This window comes from Equus caballus, chromosome 24 (genome assembly GCF_041296265.1).
Source record: "Equus caballus isolate H_3958 breed thoroughbred chromosome 24, TB-T2T, whole genome shotgun sequence".
Taxonomy (NCBI): domain Eukaryota; kingdom Metazoa; phylum Chordata; class Mammalia; order Perissodactyla; family Equidae; genus Equus; species Equus caballus.
The window spans coordinates 57,030,385-57,050,818 of record NC_091707.1 but is presented as its reverse complement, the minus strand read 5'-3'; the positions used below and the strand labels follow the sequence as shown (position 1 = coordinate 57,050,818).

The following is a 20,434-nucleotide window of genomic DNA, read 5'->3' as shown; positions in this document are numbered from 1 at the left end:
AGGCTGTACCCAGACATTTAGACCCTCAGAGAGAGGAGTGCTCCTTTCCTCACAGAGAAACCGCCATCCAGCGTGTGGTTTCCTGTCTGATGACCCACCCCTTATCCACAGGCGTGACCGTGGGAGTGACAACCCCCTGCCTTTACCCCCACAGGACACTGGATCAGAAAAAGGCAGGCCAGCTGAACTCTCCCTGAGACAGACAGAGAGACAGAGACTGATGGCCCTCGAGGCTGGGGGTGAGAGTGCAGAGACGTCTGTTAACATTCAGTCCTGGGGACAAGCCACCCCAACAGGTCAGGCCAGGCCCAGCTGGATGAGCTCACCCGAAGATGCCCAGGCTCAGGAGACCCACGAGGGGCCTTCCCCAGGGCAGCAGGGCAAGCACAGTGGATACCTGGGCTGTCCCCCAACCATCCCACTGTGGGTGTGGAGACACCCTCCCAAGGCTCTGTCCCCTCTCCACAGGATGGACAGAGATCAGGTCCTTCCCAGTTTTCAACTCCCCAGGGGCTTCCTGCTGCCCTGAGGATAAAATTCAAAGCCCCCCAAAGCTGGCTCTAGGCTTCCAACCCCAGGATGGGGCCCACCTCCCACCCTGACCTCCACTCCCTGCCTCTCCCTCAACTCCTGCCTCGGGGACTTTGCAGAGGCTGTTCCTTGGCTGGAACACCTTTCCCTGGATCTTCACAGGCTGCCTCCACCTTATTCAGATGTCACCTCCTCAGGGAGCTCTCTGACCACCCCACCTCCGGCAGCCCCCTGTGGCCTCCTCCCTGCTGTGCCCCATTCTCAGCCTTATCTCAATGACAGTTATGGCACCCTACTGGTCTTGTCTGTTATCACTCCCTCACTAGCCTCCACCCTGGCACCAGGGCCTGTCTGTCTGTCTGTTCTGCTCACAGTGTGCTCCACCTTGAGCCAGTGCCTGGCCTGGAGGAGAGTACATCTCAGGTCCTCCTTGCAGTGCCCGTGAGGGGGGCTGCTGGGGTGATGCAGGAGAAGGCTGCTGTGGCCGCTTGTGCAAGAAGCACTGTCATGGCCCAAGCCGCAGCGCTCCCACCACCTCGCCGGCCTCCCTCCCTTACAGCCCTGGTATCTGACTTGCTGGCGTCTGTTCCCCACTGGCCTAGCACACAGTGGGCCTTGGTAAAAGTTTGGGGTTCTCGATGGGTGGACCAGGAGGGAGGCACCCTTTTAGGTGCAAGGACAACACAAATAACATTGGAGCCCTTTTACCAAATGCCCAGCATTTTCAGAGCTGATGGAGGAGTCAGACAGACCCGGGCAGCCTCTGTCCTCTGCTGAGTGTGGCCCTCCACACGCTCAGGCCTCCCTGTCCCTCCCTGCTTCCCCTCTGAGGAGGGGGTAAAGCCTGTCCCAAAGGGCTGCTTCAGAAATCTCAGAAATTCTTAGAAGGAATGGAGGAAAGACAGCGGGTGGAGCCCATCCATTTACCTTTGGTCCTGCCCCAAGCCCTGCCAAAATGGAAACAGAGGGACTAAGACAACAGAAGGATGGACAACAGCAACAAAACCTTGGAAGTCATAAGTCAGATGGGTTAGTGGTCACCAACTTTGCCAACTGATAGAGCTGGTTTCAAATCTGGCAGTGGGGAGAGCAGAGAAGCAATTCCTGACTGCCAGACCCCCAAAGTACCCAGCTCACTTCTTTTGATTACACAGTGGGTGCCAGCCCTGCCCCCTTGGCCCAGTGACACATGGACTCAGCACTTCCTGGTGTATTAGGCGTCCTCATGACAACCGGATGAAGTAGGGTAGGAGACTGTGTGACTCGAGGTCACAGAGCTGGCCGCAAATGGAGGGACGAAGCCATAGAAAGGAATGAACTATGTATGGACATACATTACAACGTGTCTGAACTTTGAAAACATGATGCTGAGTGAAAGAAACCAGCCACAAAAGGTCACATAGTGTATGATTTCATTTATACGAAATGTCCAGAATAGGCAAATCCCTAGAGAAAGAAAGATTTGCAGTTGTCAGGTGCTGCTGGGGAGGGAGGAGGAGAGACTGTTTAATGGGTACGGGGTTTCCCGGTGAGGTAATGAAAAAGTTCTCCCGGGGCCAGCCCGGCGGCGCAGCAGTTAAGCGCGCACGTTCTGCTTCTCAGCGGCTTGGGGTTCGCCGGTTTGGATCCTGGGTGCGGACATGGCACCGCTTGGCAAGCTATGCTGTGGTAGGCGTCCCACATAGAAAGTAGAGGAAGATGGGCACAGATGTTAGCTCAGGGCTAATCTTCCTCGGAAAAAAAAAAAGAAAAAGTTCTGCAACTACATAGTCAGAAGGTTGCACAACATTGTGAATGTCCTTATTGCCACTGAATTGTACATTTCATTATGGTTAAAATAATAAATGTTATGTTATATTATTTCACCACACACACACACACACAAGAATTGAGGGGCCAAAGTTGGAGCCCAACCTTCAAATTCAAGGCCAGGGCTCACCTATAGGACCAGAGGGGACAGTGGGGCAGGTGATGGCTGCTTAGGGTGACCCTGCGTCTAGACAGAGCCTTACACCCTGTACTCTGTACTCTGTCCCAGCTCTTGTCTAATGGACAAGCCCAGGATTCCCGGGCTATGACCCAAGGTCCCAGAGGAGAAACTAGTCTGTGATGGAGAGGCCTGAGCGTCGGGCATGACAGTTATAATAATAGTGAAATAACCACCCACAGGTACCAGGCCCTGCGCTCAGAGCATCACGGCTGCCCCACGTGGGAGCTGCTGCTATTATTGTCTCAGCCCCGGGCCTCCTCTCTCGCTCACCCCTTGCTGAGCTCAGGCAGGCTCACGGCTTTAAATAACCTCTCTACTCCAATCACTCCCAAATCTGTGTCTCTAGCTGGGACTCGCCCCTCAACTCCAGCCACCTGCTCCAGTCTGCCCAGCATTGTCCAATGGGCACCACACATGTCACAACACTGAGCCTCACCCCAGGCACCCCTTCTCCCCTGTGCTTAAGTCAAAACCTTGGAGGCACCTTGCTCCCCTCCTCCTCAAACTCCATATCCAACATCTGGCGTGCCTCCAGATACATGCAGAATGCAGCCCTGGTGCGGCCCCATCACTCTTGCCTGGATTGTTGCAGCTGGCGTCTCTGCTTCTGCCATTGACCCATGGATACCAGAGGAATATAGTTAAGAGCCAGCCCTGATGGCCTAGTGGTTAAAGTTCGGTGCACTCCACTTCAGCAGCCCAGGTTTGATTCCCGGGTGTGGAACCACACCACTTGTCTGTCAGTAGTCATGCTGTGGCAGTGGCTCACACAGAAGAACTGGAAGGACTTACAACTGGAATACACAACTATGTACTGGGGTTTGGGGGGCGGGGGAGGGAGAAAGATTGGCAACAGATGTTAGCATAGGGCAAATCTTCTCCTGCAAAAAAAAAAAAGGAATATGGTTAAAACAGAAACCAGATCATGTCATTCCCCTGCTGTAAACCCTCCATTGGCTCCCACCTTACTCAGAATGAAAACAAAGGCTTTCCAGTGGTTTACAAGGTCCAACACAAGCAGGCCCCCCAGTGACCTCTTGGACCTTGTCTTGTCATCTTGCCTTCTTGCCTTCTCTGTGTCACCACCCGGCTCTAGCCCCATTGACCTTCCTGCTGATCTTCTAACAAACCTAGCACACCCAGACCTCAGGGCTTTTGCACCTGCTGTTCTCTGTGCCAAGAATGCTCTTTCCCAGAGATCCCCTTGGCTCACTCCTCACCTCCTTCAGTCCTGACTCAGCTCTCACCTTTTCAGTGAGCCATCCCTGACCACCCTCTTGAAAAAGGCCACCCACCCCATGCAACATGGTTTATCTCCTCCTTTGCCCATGTCACCAGCCTGCATTCCTGATTGATTTGTGCTGTCTGGTTCCCCTGTAGGATGGCAGCCCCTTGAGGGCGGGAATTCCTGCCTATCTTGTTCACTGTTGCTGCTCCAGAGCCTAGAGCCGTGCATGGCACACAGTGGGCTTCCATAGGTACCTGAAAAATGAGTGGGCCATTTCAGGGTAGGACACCGAGGCCCCAGGGGCAGAGTGATGTGGCTGTGGCTGGCAGTACCAGGGTTTCCTCCAGGCCTGTCTCCCGAGCTCCCAGATCCTTCCAGCTCACAGTGCTTGTTATTTTTGTTAGTGTCCACCCGTATGGAAGACAGCATGTTCTCACAGCATCTTCTTGCTGAGAAGGCAAATATTCGAAAATACTTTGACAATGACATTCTCCAATTCCCCGAGGCTGTGTGAGATGCCAAGAATGACGTAACTAATTAGCAGCACCGACTCCCCACACAGCCTGGCATCTGTGTCTCCTGGGGAGAGGGCATGGCCAAGACTCTCCGGGCGCTGCAGGGGGGTGTCCGGGTGGGACCCCCAGGGGTGAGGGCAGTGAAGCCTCAAGCCTGGGCCGCGACTGACTCCGCCTCTGGCTGCTGAGAGCCTGTCCCTGGACCTCTCTGGCCTCAGTTTCTCCATTTGTAAAATGAGAGGGCTTCCTCCTCACCTTCAGGTCCGGATGTTCTCTGCCGCAGGAAGCTTCGACGCCCAGGTGGTGGAGAGCAGGGCTGACGTGGCACGTGTACATGCTGCTGTGGTTTGATGGGCTCTTTTGGAACAATCTGAGACCTGAGCCACTTTCATCCAGACCACTCTCAGGCCTCCTGCATTCTTCACGTCAGCTCCACACAACTTGCGTGCCCACGTTGGGCCAGGCGCTGGGAACGTGGCCACAGGATTTCGCATCAAGGTCAGCTCCCTGCTAGTCACAGTTCCTTTGAGACCAGGCTGTATTTGACCCTCAGAGAAACCCAGGAGGCCCCCAGTGCATGGGGTTATTGCTCCCATTTGACAGATGTGGAAATTGAGGCCCTGAGAGGGGTAGTGACTTGTTCAAGACCCCACAGGAAGTTAGATGGGCAGAACCAGAACATGAACATAGACCTTCTGACTTCTGGTTCAGGGCTCATCTTGACCCCTCCGTGGAGCACCAGGATGGAACCTCGAAAGCTGGGAAGGGCCCTCTATTTTCAGTCACAGACAGGTGGACCCAAGCCCAATTCATAGACTCCACTAGGCTCAGGCTCAGTGGAGAATGGCCAGAAGGGCTGGACCTGGCCAGGACAGAGGTGGGAGCTAGGTCCCCCCAAGGGATCTCACTGCAAACATCAATCTCATTAAGCCGCTCCTCTGCTCAAGAACCCCCCATGGCTCGCTACTGCTGAACTACACCAAGTCTACCTTCACGAGCATCACCCTAAAACCTGTGTTCTCGTGTCACCCTCCAACCCAGCTGCAGCAGACTGCTTTCCAGCTCCCTCCAGCATTCCAAACTCATCTCCACCTCGGTACCATCCCCAAGGTGGGCAGTCCTGGTGAGGAGCACCCCTCCTACCTAGTCCCATTTCCTTCACTCTTCAGCAGCCTTCCTCCATGCCAGGTCTCCCTCCCTTCAGCCTGGAGATCAGAATTTGGGAGGACAAAGTCCCCACCCTCCAGAAGATCATGGCCTAGTTGGGGAAAAACAAATACATTGATAAAAAATCAGAATATGATGAATATAACGAAGCAAGGGCATCTTTGGAGTGAAGGAGCCAATAGTGATGGAAGCCTTTGATTCTACCCAGGTCAAGAGAGGCCTCAGTTTCCCAAACTGAGAAGAGCTGGAAGGACATTCTCAGCAGGAGGAACAGCCTGTGCAAAGGCCCTGGGAGTGAAAGAATGTGGTTTGTTCCTGGAAAACCATCCACCATGGCTCGAGCCCAGGCTCTGTGTGGGGTTATGGGAGTGGATGAAGCCCGGGAACATGAAGGAGCTTGAATGCCAGGTGAAGGTGTCAGGGCTTTACCCTACAGAAGAGGGGTAGGCAAACCACCATCCACCAGCCAAGTCTGGCCCAACACCAGTTTTTTTACAGCCCATGAGCTAAGAATGGTTTTACAGTTTTAAATGTTGAAAAAAAATCAAAAGAAGAAGCCTATTTTGTGACACAGGAAAATTGCACGGAATTCAAGCTTCAGTGTCTACATAGAACTCGGCCATGCCCGCTTGTTTACGTGTTATGTGCGGCTGCTTCGGCGCTACAGCAGCAGAGTCCAGCAGTTGGTTCTCATGGCTCACAAAGCCTGAAATATTTACTATCTGGCATTTTCCAAAAAGTTGGCCCACCCCTGCTCTAGGAAGTGGCCACCAGCCAAGGTAGTGGTTCCCAAAGGGGACTCCAGGGAACACTCATTCCATGAGATGCTCTAGGAGAAAAGGATTCCTCAGACGAGTCAGTCTGAGCTCCCGCATCCCACTCCCTTCAGAGAGGGACAGCGGACAATAGCGTAATAAACGCACTGAGAAGTCCTGCAGGGAAGAACCTTATTTAACTCCTGTGAGTCATTAGGAGTGTCATAAACAGTCAGATCCTCTGCTTCCAGGCACCTGGGAGAACTGCATATCTGCACATCTCCTTGGAGTTAGGCATGGCTGGGTGACTCACTTTGCCACCAAAATGTGAGTGCAAGTAACGTGTATCATCTCTGGTGGAAGTTTAAGAGCCAGTGGGTGACTTAACACTTCTTCCTCTTTCCCCACCATGGCCACCAGTGAGGTTCCATCAGCCCGGGTCCTGGAATGAGGACACTTGGAGCAGAGACCCTGCCAGCCCTTGATGGACATGAAGCAAGAGCAAGAAAATGTTGTGCCATTAAAAAAATGGACAGGAGGGCCAGCCCGGTGGGGCAGCGGTTAAATTCGCACATTCCACTTCAGCAGCCCGGGGTTCACCGGTTTGGATCCTGGGTGCGGACATGGCACCGCTTGGCAAGCCATGCTGTGGTAGGTGTCCCACATAGAAAGTAGCGGAAGATGGGCACGGGTGTCAGCTCAGGGCCAGTCTTCCTCAGCAAAAAGAGGAGGATTGGCAGCAGATGTTAGCTCAGGACTAATCTTCCTCAAAAAAAAAAGGGGGGGACGAGGGTCAGGGTGGGGAGGATATAGGAAATCTCTACCTGTCACTCAATTTTGTTGTAAATCTAAAAAATAAAGTCTATTTTTTAAAAAATGGGCAGAGGATCTGAATAGACATTTCTCCAAAGAAGATATGTAAATGGCCCATCAACACATCAAAAGATGCTCACCATCATTAGTCATGAGGGAAATGCAAAGCAAAACCACGGGGAGATACCACTTCACACCCCGTAGGATGGCTATAATCAAAAAGACAGACAATAACAAGTGTTGGCAAGGATGCAGAGACACTGGAACACTCACACGCTGCTGGTGGGAATGCAAAATGGTGGCACCACTTTGAAAGGCATTCTGGCAATTCCTAAAAAGTTAAACATAGAGTTACCATAAAACCCAGAAATCCCACTTCTAGGTATACACCCAAGAGAAATGAAAACACGTGTCCAGACAAAAACTTGTAAACAAATGATCATAACAGCATTATTCATAATAGCTAAAAAGAAGAAACAACTTAATGCCCATCAAGTAATGAATGAATAAACCAAATGTGGTCTATCCATATGATGGAATATTATTCAGCCGTAAAAAGGAATGGAGTATAACAAGGATGAACCCTGAAAACGTTATGCTCAGTAAGAGAAGTTAATCACAAAAGGCCACATGTTATGATTCCATTTATGTGAAATATCCAGAACAGACATATCTATAGAGACAGAAAATTAGTGGTTGCCAGGGGCTGACGGAAGTGGGGAGATAGTGATTTACAAAGGGTAAAAGGTTTCTTTTGGGGGTGATGAAAATGTCCTAAAATTGCGATGGTTGTACAACTCTGTGACTATACTAACAACCACTGAACTGTACATTTTAAATGGGTGAATTTTATGGTATATGAATTATATTTCAATAAAGCAGTTATATATATATTTAAAAAAAAAACCCTGAAGCAATAAAAAGAACAAGCTTCTGGGGTTGTTTGTTCTCGCACATATCCTAGCCCATCCTGTATGATATAACCCAGAAAGAGGAAGTGACTTGCCCAGACCTCACAGCCAGCGGCAGCAGGGCTGGCTGCCTGCACTGGCCTCAGTCCCCCACGCCAGGGTGTGGGGACTCGGCCCTTGGTGGGTCCCAGGCCCTGGGCCGCCTGGTGGTCTGAGAGAGATCTTGAGTGAGTGCAGGTGTGGCTCCCTCTGCTGCACCGCCCCCCTCCTCCCCCCTCTCCCCCCCACCCCACCCCCGTCCCACCCAGGAGGACAGCTGAGGCTTCCCAGAGAGACTGCCCAGCCACTGCTGTGCAGGGGGCAGCTGAGTCCCCAAATACAATTGCAGCCACAACAGAACCTCGATGATTTTCCCAGTTCAGCCAAGGACACAGTGCCGCCCTGCTCTCAGGCTCGGCCTGGGGCTGAGGGAGTCACTGCTGTGTGCAGAGCCCTTCCGAGGCAGTTTCAGGACACGTGGGCCCACCTCTTGGGCGGCTCCACTCCCGAGCACACACCTCCTTCCTTCCTTCATTCATTCGTCAAGGGCCTGCGCCGTGCAGTCCTGAGCCAGGTACTGGGGCCAGCACTGCATCAACCCAACACCCACCCTCGCCCTGGAGGCCACTGCACCACTCACTCACCTTCTGCCAGACCCTCCAGTGGAGCCCCCAAGTTATGTGACCACGGCCCATCCCAGCTCCAAGTCTTCAATGACTCCCAGCTGCTTCCAGCCAAAAGGCAAGCCCCTCAGCCTGGTATTGGAGGCCCTTTGTGGTTTCGTGCTGGCGGGCCACTCCCACCACGTGCGTGCCTAGGGCTCCTGAAAAAGGAACCTGACCCCAACTTGTTCCCAGAACGTCCCACGGGGTCGTTCCCCATCCCCCCCCCCATCCCTCCTCTGGTTCACTGCATTCCCTCACCAGGAATGCCTTCTCCAGCTTGTCTAGATGGTCCCAGCCCCTGCAGCTGGACCACGGGCAGGAGGAGGCGACGGGGCAGAGGACCCTGGCTCTACCTCTGGCTTAGGGAGGGTGTGAGGTCAAGGAGGTGGCAACCAAGGCTCTGCCAGCCAGAGTTAACCCAACTGAGCACTTGCAAGTGCTTCCATGGATTAACCCAATGACTCCCAGGGAGCCATCATCCTGTCATTGTCCCCTTCATGCACAGGAGTAATCTGAAGCCCAGAGGGAGGAGTGACCTGCTCAGGGTCACAGGGTGAGAAAGTGGCAGAGAGGAACGAGAACCCAAGGAGCCAGACCCTAGAGCTGCCTTCTCAATCTCAGTGCCACTTTCCGCACCTGAGGGAGCCGCTCTGGCTGCAGGGCCAGCTCTGGCTCCACGGGCAGCCTGAGGCCCCATCATTTACCATTGCAGGGCCTCAGTTTCCCCATCTGCATGACGGGGATGATGAACCTAAGGTCCTTTCCTACTCAGAGGACACTGTATTAGATCATTCCACAAACACGCCAGGTCCGGCTCGCCCAGTGCCAGCCCAGCCTGAGTGTTGGGACCTAGAGGGACAGAGACATTGTCCCCACCTGAGGAGTGTCCTTTCCCGGGCTGTTGGAGGACATGCACCAGTAAAGGGACAGTACCAGCAGGATGTGGTAAGGGTGCTGTCCGGGTCAGCACGGGGGCTGGAGGAGGGGACCTGTGAACAGAGAGGTGAAGAACAATGAGAGGTTTGTCGGCAGACAAAGGTGGGCAGGGCATTCGGGCATCGGAAAGAGCATGTGCAAAGGCCGGGGAGGGCCCAGTGTGCGCACAGCCTCTGCCCTCCGGCACCCTGCAGTGTGGAGATGCGAGCCCACTCCCACTCCTCCAGGGACCAACTCGGGGAGCAGGGGCGGGGGTGCGATGGGAGCCAGGGTGAGGCTCTACGACAGCTTTCTCGATGACCTGCCACTGGGGTCCTGAGCGCCTGAGACCCGGAACAGCAGAGGTGAGGTGGCCTTGGACCAGAGGCCCACAGAGGGCAGGACACCCCAGGATCACACAGCAGGCAGGGCTCCAAGGGTGCCTGCCCAGCTCACAGCTGTTTCTGGTCTGTTCCCAGAGGCCCTCCCAGGGAAAACATCTGCTGCCCGAGGTTTGGGGTATAAGTTCATTGGAGAGCTTCTTTCTGGAAATAAGTTTGGGTCTCCTAACTGCCTGATATGCTCCCCTTGATCAAATCATGAAGTTCCTTTGGCCCATTCTCATTCCCTTTATGCCTTGCCTGCTAGGAAACTCATAGCTATGTTTGATGCCCAATTACCCATCATTAATGCCCTGGAATTGGGTAAACGCGTGTCTCCTCACATTCTTGATTGTTCAATGGTATCTATTCCTATTGTTGTGAGTTGATTGTTTCTGACTTTCTGTGGGCTGTTGCTAATTCTTTCTAGAAGACTGAGTGGTATGAATTACAAATTACACATAAGGAAAACCCAGCATATACATTTGACCCCTGTGAACCAAGTCTGGGACTGGTGGCTGAGGGGGCAGGAGGGGTTGCTAGAGAGGCCCCCACCATTCCCACCACTCTGCTGTTGGCTGGAGGTTGAGTCCTGCAGCCTCAGGCCTGGCTGTACCAACTAGATGGGCAGGCCCATCTCTCTGCTGCTGCCAACAGGTCAGGGCAGCTTTGCCCAGGCTGTACCGCTTGCCTGAATGCTCTTCCTGCTCCTTCTAATCTTTCTCAGTCTAGGATTCAGGCTCAGCTGGAAGGCCCTCTTGGACACAGAGCCCACCCTGACCACGCAGGCCTGGCTGACCCGGGCTGCTCTCTCCATTACAGTGTGAGTGGGGTGGGCAGGGCCATGTCGTGGGCATTTCCTGAGTCTCCATAGAAGTGATGCCACGGTGAGCTCTTCCTCTCTGCAGCTGGAACCAGAGCACTTAGAGATATTATACTCGGGGAGGCTGGCCTTACCGGTGGAGTGGAGAATGGGGGCCCAGGGCTGCCCTCAATGTGGGGAGAGGTTGGCTGGAGGACAGGGCAGGGCCCTCCCATCTCTGCATCTGTGTGGCCCTCCCTGCCTCCCCACATTCACCGCATGTGCTGGCAGATGCTGCAGGTTGTTGATTGGCTGACTGATCCCTGGCAGGGCTGCCACCAAGGCCCCCCGCAAGACTCCTGTCCCTGGGCTGGGCAGGGACTGCTGGGCCCACAGGGGCCCCCATGATATCACAGGAAGCTCCTCAGCAGCTCCAAGCAGGGTTCAGGGGGCCAGGGTGTGAAGGAAAAATGGGATGGCAGGCCTGGGGACCAGGATCCTGGCGGCCTGAAGGCTGTTGGGGGTGAGGAGGACACTCACTGTCGGACACAATTTATCTACACCATGGGCTGCTACAGTCAGCCAGCTCCTGCTTCCTAGTGAGAGAACACAGGCAGGACTTGCCTCAGGTCACCAGCAGGGATGATGTCACACCTGGCAGAAGGTCCTGACGCCCTCAGTGGGCCCATCCATCCCCTGTGGATGGGCTGGACCACCAGGGCTGGCTGGGCCTCTTTGATGACCCCCCAGAGTGACCTGTCACTCTTCCTTGCCCCATTAGGAAGGCCCTTTCCATTCCATCCTCATCCCACTGGTCAAAATCACCCCCGAGTGTCGGATGAGGAAATCGAGCCTGGAGCCCCACAGGTGCTGAGGAGCTCGGCGACTCCGAACCTTTCCTTCTCTGCCTGGTCCTGGGTCCATGGGCTCTGCGGGGCAGGGACCAGGCCCAGCCCTCACTAGCCTGGCCCCTGACTTAGAGCCTAGCACAAGGGGCTGGGATTGGAAGGAGACCACCTGCTACCTGCAGGTGCTCCCCAGGTGCCCAGGGTGGCATACACAGCCCAGAGTCTCAGACCAGCTGACAGCAACTGGAACAAGGCCTTGGAGATCCTAGACCTGTGAGAGGCTGGAGCCTAAACCTCCGCTCATCCCCTTTTACAGATGGGGAAACTGAGGCTGAGCTTGGGGCAAAGGAGATAACTAGCATCCCCCAGCATGACTGCAGCCTAGCAGGGCTCTTGGGAAGGAGCCCGGGGGCCTGGGAGGGCCTTGCCCACCCACCAGGAGGGCACAGTGTCCTGGAAGTGGAGTGACTGGGCTTCTGCCACCAGGGCAATAGTGCCTCGTGCCATCAGGCCCCTTGGGTTGTGGCAGGTGCTGAGGCAGGGCCAGGCCAAGAGAGGTGGATCACGCGTTTCACTCCCCTGGGCACACACCCTGGCCCCAAGCTGGTAGGGGCAGCCCTGGGCCTCAACAGGTGCTGTGACCCTCCCCTCCCCACTGCCAGGCCTAGTCTCCCCCTCTTACGATGGAGGGCAGAGGCTGGGCCCCTCAGAACTCAGCACACACCCTCCCTAGGCCTCCCTTGGGAGGACCTTCCAGATTTATTCATTTTCGCCGAGAAGGAGCCGAAAGGAAAGAAAAGAATAGCCAAACTCAGCGGGAAGGTGGAGGAGCTGCTGGGACCCAGCCCCCGTTGTCCAGATAAGGAAACTGAGGCCCAGAGAGAGTGAGACAGGCCCAAGGCCACCCAAAGGCCAGGGCTTCCGGACCACGAGGCCTCCGTGGGGGGCTCCGCGAGGCTGCAGCTCCTCTCGCCGCCCCCATCGCCTGGCGCCGCCGGTTCTTTGTCTCCGCGGTCACCATGACTACGGTTCCCGGCTGTCCGGGCCGCGCCTCCTCCTCCGGCCGCCGGCGGGATTTCTCCGCCGCGTGGGCGGCGAGGCCCCGGCCGAGGCTGGGCAGCTGGTGGGAAGCGGCCCGGCGGTGGCCTCGGAGCCGCCATCGGAGCGCGGGACGGGTGAGCGGGGCGCCGCCCGGGCCAGGCTGCTCGGTCCCGTCCCGGAGGGCACCCGCGGCCCCCGGCGCTCCAGGGGCTCAGACTGGCCCCGTCACTGCAGGCCAGGCCTCAGTCTCCCCACCAGGCAAATGGGCGTATTGGAGAACAGCCCTGCCGGCGCGTCTGAAGCCGGAGACCCTGATTTTTCCCCTGGGGGCGGGGATGAGGGCAGGACCTGAAAGCCCCTCAGGTCCCCACCCTGTGCCCACGGCCCCTGCGGTCCCCGCGTGCCCGCTGGCTGTGTCCGTGGGCGGGTCCCTCGCCTTTCGGCGCCCCTTCCCGCTCGTGTCACATGGGTGCCATTCCATGTGTTCGCGGAAAGGCCACAGGAGCCTTGGGACACAGCAGGTGCCGGCTACTTGGTGGCGATTGTCATTCTGAATCAAATGTGGTAATTTGGGTTGAGTTGACTCATTCATCTAAAGCCCTAGGAGCAGTGTATGGGCAGGCCCGGGCTGGTGCTGGCAGCGCAGGACAAGACCGAGTGGCCCCACCCAAGCTGAGCAGCCTACACTGACTACTCCATTCTGGATTAAGTAGCGCTGAGCCGGGATCTGAAGATGTAGGAAATTCCTGGGAAGGGCATTTCATGCTGAGGGAACAGCATAGACAAAGTCCCAGAGGCCAGAAGTCTGGGGCTCTTCACCAAAGTGAAAGAAAGTCGGGTCACAGGAGGACCCTGGAAGAGCAGCCCGGGACGGGGATGGGGCTAGGGCCCCGGGGAAGGCCTGCGGCTTTGGCTGGGCCCTGGGACCCAAGGGGTCTTCCACCCACGTCTAGTTTAATGCTCTGCTGCTGTCATCTTAAAATGCTTAATTTTTGAACAAGGAGCCCCACAGTTTCATTTTACACTGGGCCCTGCAAATTATGTGGCTGGTCCTGCCATGGGAGGAATGCAGAGCCAAGGGACCCTTTGTTGTTTATTTTTTTTAATTGTGGTAAAAATGATATGTAAAATTTACCATTTTAAAGTGTGCAGTTCAGTGGCATTAAATAATACACATTGTTGTGTAACCATCACCCCCACCCATACAGAACTCTTCTGTCCTGCAAAACTAAACTCTGTACCCGTGAACAAAAATCCCCATTTCCCCTTCCTCAGCCCCTGGCACCCACCATTCTACTTTCTGTCTCCAAGAATTTAACTACTCTAGGTGCCTCACATGAGAAGGACCACAGAAGATTTGTCCTTTTGTGACTGGTTTCACGTAGCATGATGTTCTCAGGGTTCATCCATGCTGTAGCATCAGTCAGAATTCCCTTCCTTTTTAAGGCTGAGTATATTCCTTTGTATGAATATACCACATGTGTTTGTCCATTCATCTATCAATGGACATTTGGTTTTTGCCCACGTTTTTACTGTTGTGAATAATGCTGCTAGGAACACGAGTGTGCAAATACCTGTTTGTGCCCCTGCTTTCAGTTCTTTTGGGTGTATATCTAGAAGTGGAATTCCTGAATCATATGGTATTTCTAACCTAGGGAGGGTTTCCAGCAGAGACAGTTGTGGTCAGATGGGGCTGTCAGGACACTCATTGGCTGAGTGGCAGATCGATGGTAGGAGGCTGGTAGCCCAGTGGTTGGAGCAGGGACTGGGGACCGGAGTCTAGGTGTGACTCCAGCCCTGCCTCGTGGTGACACGTGACTGAGCAGTCCTCACTCCATACTCCGCGTCCTCGCGGGTAAACTGGGGTGGCTGTACTAGAACCCGCTGTGTTAGAGGATTAAATGAGTTACTGCGCGCCCAGTCTTAGAGCAGTGCACAGCGCAAGTGCAATCGTCACTATTATTCCTGGAGAGGGGCCTTTGGGAGAGAGGAGCTGGAGCCTTGAGGAGCTGGAGGAAGAGGGAAAGCAGCAGCTGCTGGGTGCGTCCTCAGGAGGGGTCTGGGCACAGCCGCAGGTCTCCACACAGCGGGAGGGTCGAGGCCTCCCCCACCCCCAGGATCACCTGGCACAGTGCCGACTTGGAGGAGCTCTCTCTCTGACTTATGTGGGCGCCCAGTGTTCAAAACTGGGGATACCTGAGAGCAACTCCCACTCCGGGGCCAGAGTCGGGAGAGAAAAACTGCTGGAGATACGGCTAATGCAAAAGCAGGTGGCAATGGTGGGGGGGGGCGCGGGGGGGGGGGCACAGCGCAGGTCCATCTTGCAGAACCAGAAAGCAAAGCTGTGGGCGCAGAGTAACAGGCGCTGGGGCGGGGGGGGGGGGGGGGTGGGGGGGGTGGGGGGGGTGGGCAGGGGGATGCCATGCTCAAAGCTGGGCTGGTGAGTTTTATTTTATTTTTTTAAATTTTATTAAAGATTGGCACCTGAGCTAACAACTGTTGCCAATCTTTTTTTTTTTCTGCTTTATCTCCCCAACCCCCCACCCCCACCCCCCCCGTACATAGTTGTATCTTAGTTGTGGGTCCTTCTAGTTGTGACATGTGGGACACCGCCTCAACGTGACCTGACCAGTGGTGCCATGTCCGCGACCAGGATCTGAACCCTGGGCCGCTGCAGCGGACTGCGCGAACATAACCACTCGGCCACGGGGCTGGCCCCTGGTGAGTTTTATTTGCTTCACTCTGCTGGCTGTATGTGGAGGACCTCACAGCGTTTTACAACGCCCACTCCACTTAAGGTGGGTAGCAGCAGGAGAAGGCAGCTGCAGAAGTGGAGGTTGGAGGAACCCCAGCTCTAGGGTGGGCGGGTCTTCATCGAATTAATCAGGAACCACATCTCAGCCAATCAGGGTAAGGCATTTCCGAGCACGTGATTGGATCAGGAGGAGCACGTGACTGCCCAGAGCTCCTCTAGAGCAGCTGGGGTCCTGCCAGGCTCGGGGAGGGGCGTGCCCAGCTCCCTGGGAATAACGCTAGTGTACTCTCAGTGGGCTTGAGCCTTTCAGAGTCTCGCCAGCCCAGCCCCAGCCTCACCTGACACTACCCTCCCTCATTCTCAGCATTCATTCTCTCATTCGTTCATTCAGTGAAAATCCACTACCTGTCAGGCACTTGGGGTACATCCCAGGACAGGATGGACAAAGACTCCGCCTCCGGAGGCACTCAGGCCGCAAGGGTCCCCAGTTCTCCCTGACTGCTGCATCACCCTCCCACCTCAGGGTCCTCCTGCACCTCCCCTGTCTGCACCCATCTCTCCCCTCACCTCTTTAGATTAACTTCTCATGCTCCCCTCAAACTTCCTTTCTGAAAGCAATCTCTCCACTTCGCCAGTGTGGTTGGGTCCCCTTCGTACACATCTGTGTTTTCCTGCCCCTCTGCTCCACAGGTGTCAGCACAGTCTGAATGGTGGGCCACTGATTCCTAAGTGGGCGCTGAAATCAACTTATAGAACAACCAGCATTTTCTTCCTTCTATACATAATTGTCGTACAGTGCAATGCACTCCTTTTTAGTATCTGGTTCTGTAAGTTTTGACCAATGTACACATCAGTCATGAAAAAGGACGTTTCCATCACTCCAAAATGTTCCGTACTGCCCTTTCCCCACCAATCTCCCCGACCCTGGGCCACCACTGATCCACCTCCTGTCACCATGGATTAACTTTGCCTGTTCTGGAACTTCCCATAAATGGAATCCTACAGTGTATACTTACTCATTGTACGAGGATTCTTTTACTCACTGTAATGTCTGTGAAATTCATCCACAGTGTCATGTGTGTTGGTAGCTTGTTCATTTTCACTGCAAAGCAGCATTCCTTTTTACAAATAGACCACATTTGTTTATCCATTCACCAGTCGATGGATAATTGGGTTGTTTCCCGTTTGGAACAATTATGAATAAAAAAACAAGCATTTTTTAAAAATGAACTAAGATAGATTAGACCATAGTATTTTGTAACGGTAAGCTCTGGTCCACAAGTTTTGTTTCAGTTCTGTAATTGAAGATTGCATACAGGGTGGTGGATAGAATATAATTCTTCCCGCAGCTGCAGTGGAGCAGGCAGCTCAGGGGTACGTGCTCTCGGAGGCCCGGAGCACTGGGTGTCCCTGGTCCAGGGCCGCTGGGGTCCACATTAGAACTCAGCAGGCCTTGCTCTGGGCAAGGCTAGGAGTAGGGAGGGTGGTCCGTGCCTGAAGAAAGAGACATCCACCTTGCTCTCGAGACCTGGGACCGGGAAAGTGGGACCCCCAAAGGTCCCTGGGGGGGGTGCCTGTGCTGTCACTGCTCCCAGGCCCCCACATTCCCTCAGACCCCGCCCACCTTCTAGGACCAAGGAGAGTCTGGTGGTCAGCCCGGCCTTTGCTGTTCAGCAGCCCTTCCTCCAGGAACCACGGCCCCTTAGTCAGAACTTCCTCCCCTGCTAGGTCCCAAGCCATGATTGGGGGAGGCGAGGGGGCTCCAGGAAGGAGCCTAGACACCCCCCAGGGCCTCAGACTTGGTGACAGTCCTAGTCTTTGGAAATACAGCTGTGCCAAAATCAGGCTCCCCAACAGAACAGCAAGTGGGACTCGGGCAGACCGTCCCCAGGAAGAGGAGAGGGCAGCTTGGCTTGGCCCATCCCAGAGCTGCAGGGGCTCCTCAGTGTGTGGGCTGGGAAAAGGTCAAGTTACTAGCTGACAACTGTGACCCTCCAAGGCAGGGGCTGCCATGCCCATTATTTGGTTGAGGAAGCTGAGGCTTGGAGGCCAGGTGTGCCGGCCCTGTCACAGGAGGGGCTGGAGCCACAGGGGCAGGCAGTTCAGACTAAGATTCTGACCCCCTTCCACTTTGGTCCATGTGGACTTTCCTTCACAGCCCTCCCCTGCGAGGGCCCCCAACTCTTCTCTCTGCCCTCCCCAGCTGTCTCCTGCCTCCTCTCCTATGACAGGTGTGTTGTCGTCATCGCCATTTTACAGATGAGGCCCAGAGAGGTTAAGCAAATTGTCCAAGACCACTTTAAAGTACATGCAGGGAGTAAGTGGTGAAGCCAGAGTAGCTGTCAGACCACTCTGCTCCGGGCAGAGAGCGTCTCAGCCAGTGCCCAGCCCCACGGTGGCAGCTGGGCAGCCCCAGACATGGCCCTGTGTCCTTAGTGGTTGCCAGGCACTGAGGCAGCCCCAGAAATCCCTTTCTCCCCCTGCCACTCACCACCATTCCTCTCCCGCCACCTCCTTTCCAACAAACCATCCTCACATGCCCGGGCCACACTGCTGCTGGGCCTGGGACTCCTGCCTGTGACAAGTGTTCCCGGACAGACCCAGACTCCAGGGCAGGTTTCTCCCTCAGGCGGGGTGGGGGAGGGGAGGCCTGGCAGGGTGTGCAGAGGTGTCCCATCTGCAGCTGAGTTAATAAGAGCAAAATCCTTCCTTCAACCTGAACACCCACCACTGGGGACTGGGTGCACAGGTGGGGGTCCCCAGCTCAGGGGCCTGGAAAAGGAGGAGGATGGCTCTCGCTGGGGGTCTGGATGCTGAAAGAGCGCCTAGACGGGCAGGTAAGTGAGTAGAGTCGAGTGTGGACCGTGGTGCGGGGTGAGAGAGACAACTGTGCTGGGGAGAGAGATTGACATCAGCAGGAAGAGGAACGACATTTGGTATACCACACAGCCTAACAGTGGTTGCCACTGTCCGGTGGTGCTTTTCCAAGACGTCATGCGCCTTCCCAATGTTTTTACAAAAGCATTTATTACTTAGGTGAAAACAAATTATACAAAATCTCCTGAATTAAAGACAAAATAAAACCTCATGGGAACCTTCAGAATCTTCCCAAGAAATGTCTATGGAGAGGGGGCTCCCTGCGGGGGGGGGGGGGGTGTGCATCTGGAGCTGGGCCTGTGGCTCCTCACCCATCCTATGGGAGGGACCCTGTTTCTCCTACCCCCATCTTCCCAAATCCTCCCAGCCCCTCACTCCGGGCTTCCCAGTCCCCGTATTCTTCCTGTGGGAGCTCTGGTTACCATATTCCCTCGTGTAGGCGTCAGTCAAGTGTCCCCTGGGCACCACTCCTTTGGGCCTCTCCCCCCAGGGTAAGGAGACGCTGAGATTGTTCTGGATCCCTGGGGACTTCACTGTTTACTCCTGGGGATGTTTCTCCTCCCCTTATCTCTTTCTCTATTAATTAATGTGTATTTTTATCCAAGTACTACAACAGTCTAAAGTATACACACACAATATGCACAGAATTTAAAAAGATAAGTAGGCCTCTGATGAAAGGCAGCGGCCCCTCCCCAACGGCCCCACCCCCCCCATCCTCCCCAGAAACAGCCACATTCAACTCTTTTGGCTTCTTCTTCTGGATTTTATCTCCATGTTTATAAATAACATGCTTGTGCTGCTATTACTTGATTTACCAATTGGAGCCATTATCTATTGACTTCCTGTCACGGAAAATGAGGGTTAGCTTTCTCACACCCCTCCCCACAGCACACCCACACAACATACTGTCCCTGTGTCACCTCTCATACCAAGAGGTAACAATTTTTGGTTAAACCAATATGCAGTTGTTTTGCCGTAATGATCCTATAAACATTGTTTGCTACTGAGCCAAGTAATGCACCATAGTTACATTTCCTTTCTGGTTTAATTTCTGGTTTTTCATGAAGTTAATAACTGGCTTTGTTTAGGCTGCTTCAAAAATAGTCCCCAAAGATCCCACCGCCTGGTGTTCATGCCCTTTGTATGCAGGCATGCATACTTGAGTGCAGGCATGACCAGCAACTCGCTCTAAGCAATAGAACGTGGCACAGGGTGTATGTGATTTGAGATATACGATTGCAGCGCCCATCTTGCTGGAGTCTCTTGCTCCCCTATTGGCTTGGAAGAAGCAAGCTGCCATGTTAATGGGTTTCCTCTGGTGGGAGGCCCATATGACAAGGAACTACATATAGCCTCTAGGAGCTGAGGGCAGCCACTGGTCAGCAGCCAGCAAGAAAACAAAGCCCTCGGTACTACGCAGCAAGGAACTGGATGCCAACAACAACTTCAACGAGCTTGGAGGTGCGTCCTTCCCCACTCGAGCCTCAGATGAGACTGCAGTCCCAGCAGGTACCTTGAGTGCAGCCTTGTGAGATCCAAAGCAGAGGACCCGGTGAAGTCAAGCCCAGACTCCTGACCCGTGGAGACTGTAAGACAAGCTTATGGCAATTTGTTATGCAGCAAGAGACAACTTATAGCTTAGCTCTCTTTGTGTCCATCTCTAAATCTTCTCAAGGTTCCAGCAATCTCTTGATACTATTTCCTACTCATCCCAGAGTCTGTCCTCACCACTGCCTGGCAACTTCCCTCCCAGAAGCCCCGCCCTGCAACATTCCATGCTCCCTGGGCCGCCAGCACAGCTCTTGTTGTCCCGGTTTCCCCTTTGTCTCTCGCTTGTTGGATCCCTGTTTCCTGGATCCCATGTCTTTCTCTTTCTTGGTTTCCTCCCCCATTTTATTAGAAAACATCCTCCAGCAGCTTCCTGAGAAAAGATGCACGGGAGATAACAATAGTATAAACCTTGTACGTCTCATGCTCGATTATCGCTAGGGTAGGTATAGAATTTCAAGTTGAAAACCATTTCCACCAGCATTTCGAAGGCATCTCTCCACTGCCTTCCAGCTTCCAGTGCCACAGTGGAGAAGCCCACAGCCTTGCTGACCCTCATTCCGTACGTGAGACTTGCTTTTCCTCTCTGGACGTGTTTAGGATCTTGGATTCACCCCTGCAGCTCTGGAAAAGACTCCATCAGAACATAATGCT

At 54.4% G+C, this 20,434-nt stretch overlaps 1 long non-coding RNA gene across 1 annotated transcript; it reads right to left on the bottom strand.

Annotated features, from left to right (window-relative positions):
• Positions 1-1,929: 1,929 nt before the first annotated feature.
• LOC138920595 (uncharacterized) lies at positions 1,930-4,771 on the bottom strand. Its single transcript, XR_011432024.1, has 4 exons — positions 4,520-4,771; positions 4,004-4,198; positions 3,100-3,402; positions 1,930-2,194 (listed from the first exon to the last, which is right to left on the bottom strand). It is a non-coding gene; the product is annotated as an uncharacterized lncRNA (long non-coding RNA).
• Positions 4,772-20,434: the final 15,663 nt, after the last annotated feature.